The sequence below is a fragment of the Puma concolor genome, chromosome A2, assembly GCF_028749965.1.
Source record: "Puma concolor isolate L17-30 chromosome A2, mPumCon1.1.hap2, whole genome shotgun sequence".
Classification (NCBI taxonomy): Eukaryota; Metazoa; Chordata; class Mammalia; order Carnivora; family Felidae; genus Puma; species Puma concolor.
Genome location: NC_141668.1, coordinates 39,756,600 through 39,773,156, shown reverse-complemented (window position 1 = coordinate 39,773,156; position 16,557 = coordinate 39,756,600). Strand labels below are relative to the sequence as shown.

At 36.6% G+C, this 16,557-nt stretch overlaps 1 protein-coding gene across 1 annotated transcript in view; it reads right to left on the bottom strand.

Annotated features, from left to right (window-relative positions):
* IMMP2L (inner mitochondrial membrane peptidase subunit 2) overlaps positions 1-16,557 on the bottom strand; it is a 905,116-nt gene that overhangs the window by 586,640 nt on the left and 301,919 nt on the right. The gene's annotated exons all lie outside the window — the stretch shown is intronic.

The window sequence follows — 16,557 nt, the reverse complement described above, 5'->3', positions numbered from 1 at the left end:
AGGTCTGCCCTTCATATTCATTCTAACATGAATTGCTGCCTCCTTCCTAATACACTGTTCTTTTCCTTACACCAGCTGTCAACTTATTTATTGTTTAGATGTTTGTTTGTTTAATCTGTCTTCCCCAACAGAGAAGGCAGTGCAAACCCCATGAGAAAAAATATTCATGTCTAGTTTATCTACGAAGACCAACACATATGTTAGAAGCTTGGTAAATATTTATTAACTGAAAATGAATGATGACTGAGTAAATCAGTAAGATAAAGACAGAAAACTATGAATGAATATGTATTATAATGTTCATTAAACGTTCTATAAGTGAAGACACGTTGAAAATAACTGAAAAACTCCTCTGAGAAATTCTCAAAGAATATCATATGATCCCACTGTCAAGTATAAATTTTTTTTTCTATGAGGAATACTGCTCAATTTCAGAGTGCTATCCAGGAAGACAATTTGAATCCTAAGACGATTCAAAATGGAAATTGGGAAAAGGAAAAAAAACAAAACTCACAGATAAAAACTCCTACTAAACAAAATCACTTTCACAAACACAGAGATTCAATATCATACATGATACAAAAGAAACGTCCAACAAATGTGGAATGAATAAAAGTCTACTACTTCTACAACTATTTTTGTCACATTTGTAAGTATAGAGAGGTAACGTGAATTTACATGTGACACTTCGACATTATTAATTATCCTTCCTATGAACTTTAGAGAAAGATGAGCATACAGAATTGCTGCCAGTATATTTATATCTATAATCCTAGGAACAGTTTAAATTAAGGGAGTATCGTCATTTAAAGGTTCACAAACATCAATAGTAGCTAACAAATCCCACAGAAGTGCATGTATTTTCATAAATAATTCACCATATTAACTCATGGTGGGGAGGGGTATGAAGGGATTTTATTTTTTGAAAGAAAAAAAATCACTTAGTTTTATGTGAACTCCAGAGCCATCACCTGGAGAGAACTTAGCTGGGTGTGAAAGCAACAAAACAGAGATGGACTTTGGAAAGGCAGGTCTTATCTCTGCTAAATCTGTCTCTGATAAGTTCAATTTCCCAAACCAGTACATTTCTTTCTTCCTTCTTCCTTCCGTGATTTGTTGACTTTTATATATAGACATACACACACTGTCCTGGCCCCATCCCAAGTGAGTTCCTGCCCCTGGGCCTTTGCACTGCCCTCTCCACAGCTTTCCCCTCTGCTCCTGCTCTTCAGACCTCAAGCCGAGTGAGGCCTCAGGGAGGCCTCTGCTCAGCATCCTGTCTGTAATAGCTTTGTGCCTGCATATGGACCACTGCATGTTCATGGCCCCACTGCCATCCAGTAACCCATGGACTGTCCCTGCCACCCTTCCCAAGGACCGAGGGAAGCTTGTCACTGACCTGGTCTTTGTCTGGTCCCCAGGGCCCAGAACTTGCCTGGTATAGAAGAGGGGCTCATGCATGTTTGTGATAGACAGTCTCAAGGGCCCTGAGCAGCCTGGTTCCAGGAGAGTTTGGCACATCATAGGCCATCCCTGCCCCAACTGAGCCCCAGCACAGGGACACCATGGGGCAGCAATGGAAGGGCTGAGGCCTCATACTGATTGAAAGAGATGTCAATGTGTTTTTTTTTTTTTTTTGAAGTAAAATGATAAAACTCATTTAAAAAATAATGTATTTTTACTTTATACATAGCAAATATTCAATAAATGTTCATATTACAAAACCCAGGAAGACTGGAAAGGTGTAAAAACATTTTACACTTGTAGACACAGATAGAACAGGAGAGACATAAATTCCAGGGTCCGTCTAAGAATTCCAACAGCTGCCTCTCTCTTAAGCCCTCACCCCAAATGATCTAGAAGAAGGGTTCTGAAGTAATAAGACTTCTTCAAACGTAAAATATCCATGTGCGAAAATAGTTTTGACATAAGGTGAACTGAGCGCTGACTCAATATAGACACTTTACATAGAGAAATTATTCTACTTTGGTGGAGAGGGTGGTAATTTGTGTTATTGTACACTGAATGGAAAAGTCAATGTTTTGCAATCAAAGATCTAGTTTGAGTACATATTCACTTATTAGCTGAGTAATTTTGATTACATTCCTTAAATTCTCTGAACCTTAATATTCCCATCTGTAACAATAAACATAGTAACAACTACCTTCCAGAATTGTTCTTAAAAGTAAATGGGAATAAGGGCACCTGGGTGGCTCAGTCAGTTAAGTGCCTGACTTTGGCTCAGGTCATGATCTCACCATTCATGAGTTCGAGCCCCACGTCGGGCCCTGTGCTGACAGCTCAGAGCCTGCAGCCTGCTTCGGATTCTGTGTCTCCCATCTCTCTCTGTCCCTCTCCCACTTGCTCTCTCTCTCTCTTTCTCTCTCTCTCTCAAAAATAAATAAACCTTAAAAAATAAAATAAAAACTCAGTGGGAATACATGTAGCACACTCTCAAAGTTGCAATAATTGTAGCTTTTGTGACTGGAGTGGAGGAGGAGCAGAGAAGATCAGTGTCCCCCATCCAGCTGAAGAACATGAATTAGACTTGTGGTCACTGTGCCCAAAGAGGAGCATTCCACTTCAGAACATCTTTCTCAAATGCAAATTGGATTCATTCCAGGTCCCTATCAATTGGAACTTCAATGACTGGTTCAAATCCACACTAAATTCAACATTATCCTATAGCCAATTTGCTACCCAAGCTACCGGTGTGAGTAAATACTACCTAGTTTCCCTGAAATCACCTCCCTCATTTATTTCCCTTACACAAATGGACTTTATTAGGTATAGCATTCAGTATGATCAGACCTCAAAGCCAGCATTCAACCTCCTAGGCGTTAATTGCAAAGAGACCTATTTTGTGCCAATTAAACATTGTACCACTTTTCACTGTGAATTTCCCCACACTTTTAATACAATTTAAATATAATGTTCTCATACTTAATGACAAAACAATGACAAATTGTACAAGAGTTATAAACACCTCCTTGGTTGAATCCACCAAATGTATGAAAATGTGGGAAACAAAAATAACGTTCTCTCTTAAAGAAGGATTCTTAAATTAGGTCTGGTTGATTATGACTGAAAACAGACAAATTCATGATGCAGCATGTCAACCTGATAAAACTTTTTGTAATCTCTTTATCTCTGATGATCATCTATGTAATCCAGAAAACTTAATCTCCTACATTTTCAACTGCTTATTTTTTACTGCCAAGTCCCATCAATTTGGCAAGCAGCTGAGAGCAGTAATCACTGGAGAAAATATAGGAGGAAAAAAATGAGCCAAATCAACTGATTTTGTTTCGATAGACTATCTGCACAATGAGTAAGCCTAAGTGTTCTTACTAAATGTAATTAAGTGTTATTTCATAATTTTTCTTGGAAAAAAAAAAAAAGAGGTCTTGTCTAAAATAAAACATTTTGTGTCCTTAAGGAAGAATGGTAGAAATAGTTGCTAAGATAATAGTTTGGGATTAGCATCTTATTTTCACAGTAATACGTTTTGACTTTGATCGTGAATAGATTTCCTCATTAGTACAGTCAAAATTCAATTTGAATAAAGTTTTGGTAGTGGTTCTTAAGGCAACCAACAACATCAATACTATAGAATGTTTCCTTAAGGATACATAGTTACTGCTATGTTTCCATTTCTTCCTGTCAAAAATCAATGTCGCACCAGGCTGTAATGAATGGCTGCTTGCCAGCTCCAGTTAAACTGACTGAAAACTCATTATTTCTTTAAAATCTATTCTTTTCTAGAAAGTGTAATTTAATAACTTCGCTTATCTAAGTTTGTGATTTCATTCAGACATATAATCTAACAATGGTTTGGAAAGCATTTTACACGTAAGAGAAAAAAAGGCTATCTTTATTATTGTTACAGATGTTCACAACCTAGTTAATTTTTAAAGCAAGGACAGAAGCTGCACTCAATTATTAGGTACAGATTCACACCTGTTGTATGTCATGTTTTAAACCCCTAAGCATGAGATTTAGTCAAGGCAAATGAAAATGAAGAAGGACCAGCTGCAAAAAATGATTTTGTTCTCAAACGATAATTAAAAGAAAAACTGTAAAATGTGGTGTATCTATGACAATCCCATTATTTCATAGCAGGGACAGTTCCACTTTCTCTTAACAGATTTGTGTTGCTGTCAAATGCGTTATAAAGGCTAGTGCTCATAGGTCTGGGCTACGGACCTATTTATATTGGTACTCAGTTCGATCACCTTTGCTAAATTTCTCTGTGAGCATCCAAGTTCCATGTCAGAAAAATTAAACATTGCCTTTTTCTTTCCAACACCTACTCACTCTAAGTCTCTGCTAGAGTGAAGTGTTCATCAACATCACATTAGACACCAGGCCGATTCAGACCCCATATCTTAGAGACACTGAAGTGCTATGAACACTTAATGCTTTTAAAATGCAAACCGTGAAGCACCTGAAATACACCTACACAGGGTACAATAAGACTGAGCACATCCAGCACAGGCAAATGCTAGTGTTGTGAACACATTCTTCCTTGAAACATCTTAAGGCAAAATATCCTATTTTTTATGCTTGAGTTAGGCAAAAATTTGTGTTTCCATCTTCTCTCCTAAGCACTTAATTGAATATCCTTTTGGATACTACCAAAAAGAGGGCATCCATATAAAACATCTGTTCATACAATCCAAGTCACTCGGGGTATACCTCATTTGAGACAAATAGACAGTAATTCAGAGTTACAAAGAGACCTTTGGGAAAAAAAGTTACTTGAAAAACACATCCATGGCTGTTTTCTATCATGTATCAAATCGAAAAATATGATTTGCTTTGTAAGAACTTTATTCAAGGGGCGCCTGGGTGGCGCAGTCGGTTAAGTGTCCGGCTTCAGCCAGGTCACGATCTCGCGGTCTGTGAGTTCGAGCCCCGCGTCGGGCTCTGGGCTGATGGCTCGGAGCCTGGAGCCTGTTTCCGATTCTGTGTCTCCCTCTCTCTCTGCCCCTTCCCCATTCATGCTCTGTCTCTCTCTGTCCCAAAAATAAATAAAAACGTTGAAAAAAAAATTTAAAAAAAAAAAAGAACTTTATTCGTATGCAAGACAATGAGTAAGTATGCAAGCCAAAGATTAAGTCTAGAAGCTTTAGAGCTAGACAGACTTATGTGCAAATTTGATTTTAAGTTGCTAGCTGTGTGATTTGAGGGTAACTCAGTTAACACTTGTAAGTGTTAGATTTCTCCTCTGTAAAAATGGAGATAATATTTACCTCAAGTTAAATAACATGTGTAAAGTGTCTAGCAAACAAAAAAAAAGTTTAAAAAATTAATGCCAGCCTAGCCTAGTTGCACGAACTGAGTCTAACAAACCTAGTACAACTGACCGCACCAACACTTACGAGTCAAGGAAGCAAACTGCAACTTGCTGTGGCATCTATCACTAAGTGCCAGTGGTGCAGCCAAATGTACAACAGACTTTAAGTTGTATCTTTACACATGCATAGAGCGCACATGCTTTATATATACATATGTTCCACTGAGGAAGAAAACTATCGGATTTTCTGTCTCCAGATGATTTATGGAACCGAATAACTTGAAACAAAATGAAGTAAATATACTTTAATGGGGACAAAAAATAACATTTTTACAGTGAACAGAAAGAGGCATTTGCAGGTATCGTTAAGGTAGTTGAAGCCTCTAGCAAAACCATGTTGTTAAATTTTAAAATGTCCTAACATTATATGTGAAAGATGTGATTCACCTGACCCAACCATGGAAAACACCCTTAATCGACCTATGAAATAGGTTTTCTTTCCAGATCATGAAGAATTATTCACCGAAAGAGTTGTGCATCATAGAACTGATTTTTTTTTAAATGGAGGCTAAAATGAAAAGAATAATTCAGAAAATAGAATACTTGTTTGCCTTACCATAAACTTTTGCTGAATGTGCTTTAGGGAAATAGAGATGCAGAGATAGGCTGCATTAAAGCAGGGTGAGGACAAGTGTGTGATGCTCAGTGGGCACTCAGCTCACCAATAAATCAGTCCCTTTGAGACACTGATTTTAACATACAGTTGAAGTGTATTAGCTAGGAGAGAATCCAATCTCTTCCAAGATTATTTATGACAAAGCACTCCTAACTGAAGTCCAATTTGTTTGTGGAATTGCAGTCGTTCTGATTCAACTAAACAATAAATGAATGTGCCTTTTGTAGCTCCAACTCCAGAGCAGAAAAGAAAACAAAAGGGAGCTATCACAGCCATACTTCACAATCCAGGGGACCAGTTAAAGGAACAGTGGGAAAAGCGGTTACTGGGGTGCCAAAAAATCGAACAGGCTACAAAGCACAATTCATTAACCTGAATCGCTCAGGTACCTTTTGCATCGGCTGTATTTCACCTGGTGAGCCATTCACATCTCACAGAAAAGCTTACTGGGGGCGTTTTCACCATCCCTCTTAGTTCTAAAGGCTGCGTGCCTCACTGAATTGCCAGACATATTAGATGACCACTCTAAATGTTCCTCCAACTCAACCAAACACTACAGCATGACTAGACCATGACTGTGGCGTGAAGGACAGCAAATGTGGGAGGCTAAAAACAGGAACATGTTCAAATTTTTCCAAAAAGGAAACAAAAGTACATTTATAAAAATTCCTCAACTAATTAAGTTTGGCCTCTGGCATACCACTCTCTTTCCGTGATGACTCCATCACTTAGAAACTATTATCTGGTCTTTATTTCTTGATTTTCTAGATTTACTATGCTATATTTTAGTAGGGAAGAAAAGAGAGACCTCAAGATATTGTTTTCTGTCATGAAACAAATCCCTTTTTGTGCATTTTTCTTGGGACACAAACATCTGACGGTGAAAAATACTGTTACCAAAAGAACTGCTTCTTCATTTTATCCCATGTAAGTAGCAGTTGTATTCAGAAGAAACAACATCTATTTAAAAAAAAATACAAAAAAAAAAAACCTAGCAAAAAAATGTGGCATGATACTGCATCATTCACTGGTCATTCAACCATTCCAGAAATATTTAATATACTAAAGATTATAAATAGTTACTTATTAATATGGTGAATTATAAAACACTATGCTTACAGTATTCACTACCACTGGTAATTCTCCATCTAAATCTCTCACAGAGTTATAAGGTGCCATATAAGTGAAGCACACTGACAGAAATGTAGACTACATGAGTAAACTCCCAAAGTTGTTCGAATTGGTATTCTTGCATGGAGTAGTAACTCCCACAATAACAGATCTGAGAGCCCTTCATGTATTGGGTTACAATCCTATATGACAAGAAAGTTACATGATCTATTTAGAGAAGTAAAATTTCCAACTTTAGAGAAGTAAAAGACAAACCCATACACCCTACTAAGGATATAAAACCATCCATTTGGGGGGGTACTTTCTCTATTGAACTTCCATTTTTACATCTAAAAATGTAATGTCCCTGTCACCTCTTTCTTCATGAGTTTTACTCCCTAACATGAGAACCTCTCTGAAGGCCTATCTAGTACATTGTCTTCTAACAAAAGATTCTCCTATCTGTGAAAACTGACATGAACAAAAAAGAGGAACAGCATTTACTTTAGCCAAGAGAAGAGAGCATTTCTCAAAATCTCACCAATCATCACTTCTTACAGTGATGTGGTATTCCTCTCTATTCTAAGGTGAAGAATGATGTTCCTCTCTATTCAAAGCCCACATATGAGATTCTTTCTCTTAGGAATGAGTTTGATCAAATGAAGCAACAATTTATTCAGCTGATGGTACATACAAAAGGTAGGTACCATCAACCCACAAGGACAATAAAATCAGTGTGTGTGTGTGTGTGTGTGTGTGTGTGTGTGTGTGTGCATGTAAATGTTTATAAATATTTGTGTATGGGGCTTTTAGAATTATGCCCATGGAATTAATTCTCAACTGCGCACTATAAACTCGGACCTGGCCAATTGATTCCGGAGATACAAAGTATTATAGCAGATGAACAAGCACTATAAATATTGTCATAAGAGTATTTTAAGTAGCTGTCATATGATTAGAAAAGAGTTAGATAGTGGACATCACGGGGTGCCTGGGTGGCTCAGTCGGTTGAGCATCCGACTTCAGGTCAGGTCACGATCTCGCAGTTCATGAATTCAAGTGCACATCAGGCTCTGTGCTGACAGCTCAGAGCCTGGAGCCTGCTTTGGATTCTGTGTCTCCGTCTCTCTCTGCCCCTCCCCCCTCACTCTCTATCTCTCTTTCTCTCAAAAATACATTAAAAATTTTTTTTAAATTAGTGGACATCACCAATGGAAAAGGGAAAGGGAACAGGGAATAATTGGGGATGGAAGGTAGGAAAGGAAAAGAACACCAGCTACCTATGAATAACATGTGGCTCCAATGTTGCATTAGGATTGAAGCTAACACTAAACTGCTTTTTGAGTATTTAAATTAAAATTCTATTTTTGAGAACCTGTGAAGAATCTATTTAAGATTAGTAACATTGGCACAATATGCAGATAATTATTCAGAGATATCTTTTGATATTGTTTCAGATGCATGAATTTGGTTTTTTAGCCCCAAGCATTAGAAAATGGTGCTTCCTATTGCATTTCATGCTAAAACAGAGAGTCTTGCTGGAAAACTACACTTTAAAATTTACTAAGTCCCAAGATCGACAATGTCATTATTAATTTATTTTTGTCTATATAAAATGTTTCCTTTAAAAGTAGAAATGATATGATAAGAGTTACAAAACATTCACAGATTTTATTAATACTTTCTAGGCTTTCTCTAATTTCTAAAAATATTTCCAATTTTACCTTAAGTAGAAAATATAGTTAAAAAAAATAGCCCCTTCCCCGCTTGTGCTCTCTCTCTCTCAAAAATAAATAAACAACAAAAGAAAATTTTTTTTAAGTAGAAAGAGAATGTCAAAGATAAGAAACTCATTGTAATCCAATAAAATGTTATGTGATAAAGGTGCTTAGAATATCTATTGGGAGGCTGGGGGGTGGTGGAGGGAAATCTGTCACTCCTCCACAAAAATTAAACATTTCTCAAAATGTAAACTACCTAAATTTCAATGCTATGAGAGAATTATATCAGGCAAATGACACCCCCAAAAAAACCTTAAGAACCATTTATTAAAAGAATACTCACAGGTGCAGCAAGTGGAGAAAAGATGACCCTGCCCAATCTCAAGGAGCTCTCAGCCAGCAGGGTAGGCATGCTGCTCGAGGCAGAGTGGGCAAAGAGGGCTGGCTGCCTGGGGGAAGAGGAGGAGCTGGAAGCCAGATGAACAGGGTGGGGCACACTCCACACAACAGAACATATAAGGTTCACAGGTAAGAGAAAGTTAGAGGTGATTCCATTTGCCTGTGGGCCAATGCCAGATAAAAATGCCCTTGAGAGAAAGTCAAGGTCAAGGGCATGAAAAGCAACATCAGAGACCTGAAGAGAGAATCCCTTAAACCTCAAAGTGCTTTAATCAGGGCAATCTCAAGTTTGTGTTTCAGAAAGATCGCACAAAAAACTACTTGTGGTCAGTAAGTGAACAGTCCCAGTGGGGTCTTTGGTGAACCAAGGAGGAGAATGTTAACCCAGCCCCATAAAACCACTACCAGGCAGAGCTGTGGGTACAGAATGGCCTGATCTAACACTTAAGAAAAACCAGAAATCAACATTCTTAGGTAAAATATATTGATTTTTAAATAACAGCAACTACATCAATGCTGTGCAAAACACTGAAGTACTAAACAAAATATCTTCAGAAATTATCTAACTGCACAGATTTCAAGGCCATTTAGAACCATTTCACTAAAACACAGAAGACATGCATCAAATTACCTCTGATTTCAGCTAAGCATTTTTTTCCCCAAAATAGCCTCATTGGAAGAGATTTCTGAGTGATAATGGGTTTGAAAAGTTTGCTTTGATGCCTATGAATGGTAGAGAAAAACAAGTTAACTAGTTTTCATTTGAGCAGAAATCTGTTTGCCTTTGTTTTGTTTGGTTTTGTTCACCTCAAAGTCAAGTGGATGGTCCTAAGCATTCTAAAATAATCCCCAAAGTTTCTGAATATATGCAAATCTGCAAAAGGGAAAGCTTACAAATATGGACCATAACAAATACAGAATACTTTTGTTTTCACCTATGAATATCTGATCTGGTAAACAGAAATGAACACAAAAATGCTATTTCATGGACCAACAACACCCCTGAAACAGGACATTTCGTTATCTAATATCGTACACAACGTGCTACTTTAATCCTCAGGTATACTGTTAGTTTACTCAACACTACTTTAGAAGATAAATGATGAGCCCAATGTATTAATATAGGCAAAAAGAAAAACTCAAGTTACATACAAAGGTTTATCTAGCTTATATATTTTGTTTCTGGAAAAAAATCTTCAGCGCTTTATCAATGTTAATTTTGCACAGGAAACATACATGCAACTCTCAGATGTAACTCAACATGAAGTGGAAAATTTTTAATTACCCATGATCTCCTACACAGATATAGGCATTGTACATTTTTAATCTATTATTCCAAACTAATATCAGTAGTTCTGGACTGATCAAATTGCCAGTTGTATGCAATTCCATCTCCTCTCAACAACCCCGACTTTTATAACCACTACCACCAATCCATTTGTATTCCATTTCTACAGATTTTTATCGATAGATAGATAAATAGATAGAGTTCTATATATTGGATAGAGTAATATATACTAATGAAAACAATGGCATTCTTTATTGGGGATTAATATTTTTGCTAAATTGTGATTCAAAGTTTGTTTTAATTGATTGCAAATACCAAATTCCTGAGTATTTACCTCAAAGGATCAAAACTTAAGTCCACACAAAATTCTGCACATGAACACTTATAATAGCTTCATTCATAATTGCCAAAACTTACAAACAACCTTCAGTAGGTAAATGGGTAAATAAAATAGATGTGGTACATCTGGACAATGGAATGTTACTGAGTGCTAGATAGAAATGAGATACCACACCATGAAAAGACATGGAGGAAATTTAAATGCATATTACCAATACAGTTTTAAGTTTTTCTTCCCACAGTGATCAAAACAAGGGCCAATACTGAGAGACTAATTTCTCTTCCAAAAAATATTGGAAATATCAATAATTAATGAATACAAATAGGGGTGCCTGGGTGGCGCCTGAGTGTCTGACTCTTGATTTCAGCTCAAGTCATAATCCCAAGGTCATGGGATGGAGCCCCAACTTGGGTTCTGCACTGGGTGTCAAGCCTGCTTACGATTCTCTTCCGCCTTTCCCCCATTTGTTCTCTCCCTCTCTCTCTCCAAAGGAAAAAAAACAAAACAAAACAAAACAAAAAAAAACAAGAAGCCACAACTACAAATTGAATACTATCTTTTCCATGGGGCTAACATGCATTCTCAAATATGTCACAAGTACAATATTGATAGACACACTTTTTTTTTTTTATTAATTTTTTTTTTTTCAACGTTTACTTATTTTTGGGACAGAGAGAGACAGAGTATGAACGGGGGAGGGGCAGAGAGAGAGGGAGACACAGAATCAGAAACAGGCTCCAGGCTCCGAGCCATCAGCCCAGAGCCCGACGCGGGGCTCGAACTCACGGACCGTGAGATCGTGACCTGGCTGAAGTCGGACGCTTAACCGACTGCGCCACCCAGGCGCCCCGATAGACACACTTTTAAACACAGTGTTTAAAAATTTCAGAGTACACAATTAGTGCAACAAAGAATCGGTGGAAGGGTGAGAAAGAAATGTAAAAATCATTTACTTTACAAAGAAATTCTCCATTTAAAATGATTCAACATAGAGGATTCCTTTACAAAGAAACTTTTAGGCGTCATATGTAACTGTGGGGAATAAGCTTAGAAATTCCCTGTGCTTACAGCAATGGGTTAAATAGGCATAAAGAATTACAAAGCCATAGGACACTTACACCAAATTTGGGTAAACAAGGTTAGGTAAATAAGTATAGAGAAGGTGGGGCAGAAGCGCCAGTATAGAGAGAGGGGAGCAAAGACCCCAATATATGACATAGGTATATGAAATAAACAAGATTAGGTATTCAGGGCAGGAGAGCCCAGGAGGGAAGGACCAAGTTAGGTAAACAGGTAAATAGGGCTATAGACCCAAGCTGGGGGTGAAGCTGCCCAGAGCAGACATGATTAACAAGAGAAAGGTGCCTGAGGTCAGGTGTCTTATCTGTCTCATCCTCCTAGGCTAGCTAAGATAAACAGAGGTGGTGCCTCCTGTCTGCTGTAAACAACCTTCCACCAGGCTGCCCAGCACCAGGATTTTGTTTTGTATTAACCCAAACCCCTAACCCTGAGTATCTTCATGACCCCCTTCCCCTCACGTCCAAGAGTTAATGTTCATAGTTTCATTGTCTCTTTGTGCACGTCCATCACCATGTTCGTAACCCTTCTGATCCTAATAAAAACAGGGCAAGAACCCTTATCTGGGGCTCTTGTCTTTTCCCGGACATTAGCCATCTCTCACTTTTAATCCTGCATCCCGCTTTCTTGCTAGACAAGGAAGAACTTTAGAGTCTATGACATATAATAATGATATTGTAGTGTATAATTAACAAAACGTTTACATATAAGTCATTTTACCCTAATAAAAACTTGGAAGTTATGAATTATAAACACAAGTTTACAAGTGAGGAAAATGAGGCTCAGGAAATATAAGCAAAAGGTCTAGTATCTAAGAAATAAAAGAGCCAGGGATACAGGAGCCAGGATTTGAACTAAAGCCTACTAATTCTAAATCGCAAGGTCTGGTTAATATGAGCATTTGTAGAACATTTAGAGTACAGAAAGTGTCCTCTAATAATTACTACCCAAACAAAAAGCTTTAACTAAATATTAGAATTCTTTTCAAGGAAAGGTTATCTATCTATATACTGTTTCTAACCAGAAAATAACTCCCACAGACTAGCTCTCCCTGTATTCTATTGTTCAAAGCCACAATTACCAAGGAATGTTTCTTGAAACAATAAATGCTTGTTATTTTTTTTCTATTTTTCAGAGATATTCAATAGCTGTAACATTCTAAAGTCTCATCATTTGAAAGAATAAACCTTGAAAAATTATCTTTCCAAAAGGAAACTAAAGCATAGAGATTTATATGGTACAAAGCATGTTGTTTCTTGGGAAAAGTAAGATTGTTTTTATTTGAAATAAAAGAATTAGTCACTTGAATTAGATAATATTCTAGCAAGTTCTTACAAGAATCTACTCCTTTTTCTTCTTTTCAACTATTATGCTGTTTTTTTATACAAAAGCATTTATTTCCAAAGTTAGTTACAAAATAGCATATGCAAATTAAGAACTTTGTTTTGCCTTTTACACTAAACAGATCTAAGGTTCCACATCTGTATCTTATAACATATGAACTACAATGCTTTTTGAATTTGAATGTAATATTCAATATTTTCTAAAAATACCACTTTTTTCAACTGTTTATTTAAATTCTAGTTAGTTAACATAAAGTATAATATTGGTTCCAGGACAGAATTGAGTGATTCATCACTTACATACAACACCCAGTGCTCATCATCACAAGTGCCCTCCTGAATACCCATCACTCATATAAGCCCATCCCCCACCTGCCTCCTTCCATCAACCTTCAATTTGTTTTCTATCCTTAAGAGTATCTTATGGTTTGTTTCCATTCTGCCATCATCTTTTTCTGCCTTCCCATATGTTCATCTGTCTTGTTTCTTGACTTCCACATAGGAGTGAAATAATATGGTATTTGTATTTCCCTGACGGACTTCTTTCGCTTAGCATAATACACTCTAGTTCCATCTATGTCATTGCAAATGGCAAGATTTCATTCTTTTCAATGGGTGAGAAATACTCCATTGTGTGTGTATATATATATATATATATATATATATATATACACACAATGGAGTACACAATATATATATATACACAATATATACAATATATATATTATATATATATACACACAATATATACTATATATATATATATATATATATATATATATATATATATATATCACATCTTCTTTATCCATTCATCAGTTGGTGGACATTTGGGGTCTGTCCATAGTCTGTCTATTGTTGATAATGCAGTTATAAATGTCAGGGTGAATGTATAATGTACCCCTTTGAGTCTGTATTTTTGTATCCTTTAGGTAAATACCTACCAGTGCAATTGCTGGGTCATAGGGTAGTTCTATTTTTCAACTTTTTTTTTTTTTAATGTTTATTTTCTCTTTGAGAAAGACAGAGCATGAGTGAGGGAGGGGTGGGGCTGGGGGTGGGGGGGGGACACAGGATCTAAAGCAGGATCCAGGTGATGAGCTGTCAGCACAGAGCCTCATGTGGGGCTCAAACTTAGGAACCATGAGCTCATGACCTGAACCAAAGTCAGCGCTTAACCGACTAAGCCACCCACGTGCCACTATTTTTTAACTTTTTGAGGAACCTCCACACTGTTTTCCAGAGTGCCACAGCAGTTTGCATTCATTCCAACAGTGTAAGAGGGTTCCCCTTTTTTCCACTTCATCGCCAACACCTATTGTTTCTTATGTTGTTAACTTTAATCATTCTGACAGGTGTTAAGTGATACCCCATTGTGGTTTTGATTTCCCTAATGATGAGTGATGTTAAGCATCTTTAAAAAAAAATCCAATTTTATAACTGCACAGAGTTCAGATGTGAGAAAGAAATACAATAATGTCCCTAACACTAAATGCTTATAAATGTGACTCCAGAGACACGTTTATGTTCACCGCATTAAGATGGTACATGTTTCTTTCTTTTTATTTAGTTTGGAAACCAACTCCAAATGAATAAGATCTATCAAGGAACATCCTATTGAAGGAGGATGAAAACAATAAACTGTACTCCACATTTACAAAGAAGTTTAAAAGATACTTTCAGATTCTCATTCTCACCACAGATGTTCACTACATGTCCATTGTTCATAGAGGACCATGCCCTCTAGAGTGAAAAGTTTTTTGTTTTCTTTTTAAATATTGAATGTAAGTGTGAAGTGTGTCTCCATATCACAGGATAACCATAGATTGAGTATCCCTAAAGTGATACAAGGTGACTCTTCAATAATTCAACTCCCTGCCCTGAATTGCTACATTTCATTATCATAAACTGTGACCTCACACCCTCTGAGAAAGAAATTTCCCATATACCCAAACTGTGAGGATGGTGCACTAACTCTAAAAGATGGAAAACAATGGCAAGAATCAGTTTCAAGAATATTTGGGTCCAGAGACCTTTCTAAATATGAGATCAGTCCTTCTTGTTTTTATGTAATCATCTTAAACCAGACAGCAGACCAGCCCTACACAATAATATTCCAGACAAATACCAAAATAAGATTTCCTTCAAGGTGTCTATTAGATTGTGATCTTAATGGAATCCAACCAGAAAGAAACACAAAGTATCCTCAGAGTCTCTAAGGGGGAAAAAAAATAAATAAAACTAACAAAGACCTAATTTGGTTGGCCATGTTTCACATAGAAACCTTAATAACCCCACTGAAAGCTGCCATTTCTCTAAGAACAGAATAATATGAAATAGTCTACATTATATATTAATAGGAGTTGTTATTCAGTTATTTTGTTTTAACTGAAAATTAATCCAAAGCCTATCATTCTGTAGGACAGAGTGATTCAGGTCACCCGTTACTAAATTAAACATTTTCTGCTCTCACTGCATCTCATTAAACAAGCCACTGCAAGTTTAAATAACTCCACGCTTCCATCTGCACAGTCACCCATTTTGTTATTGTTTACAGCAACCTAATTTGGCACATAATAATTCAGGCAGCATTGGTTTCATATTACACTGAAGTATTAATTTTTAATGTAATTGCATTCTTTCGTCCAACAAAAGCTAGATCAGTAGGGATTTTACTCAAGTGATTCTTCAATTATTATACAAGGCAAATTCTTTTAAGACTCTGCACCTCTCTTTGCCCTGATTCATTTCTCTATAAATTAAAAACTCATTATGAGCTTATTTAAACTAGCTTATTTACTTAAACAACACACTGAATGATTATCTTAGTATAAAATATATGGCCTATACATCTTTAAAACACCTTTTTTCCAAAGGACATTTGATTCAGTAATGAAGCAAGGCATAGTTTTCTAGCATAGTAATGTATTATTACTGAACCCCACAACTTTTTCATTTTATATAATGATTGCTAAGGGTTGTTCCTATATGTTTCCTTCTATCACACATTTGAATAAAGAAGAAATTTGGAGGAATAAATTAAAGATCAGCTAACATGTCACCCCTCAAATGTGGGATAATCACAAAGATGTACAATGTACATACTTCAGAAGAAAAAAGGTAGATTGATTGAAAATAACAAGGCCAAGAGCAAAATATAAAATACGTTTACAAAACAGCAGGATGGACTTCAATTAATCACTAAGAACCTTCCATTTTGTTCATTCATGTTTGTATATTTTCTGTATTGTAGCTCATATTTATAATAGTCCCCTTTAAAATACTGACTTTCTGAGGGGCGCCT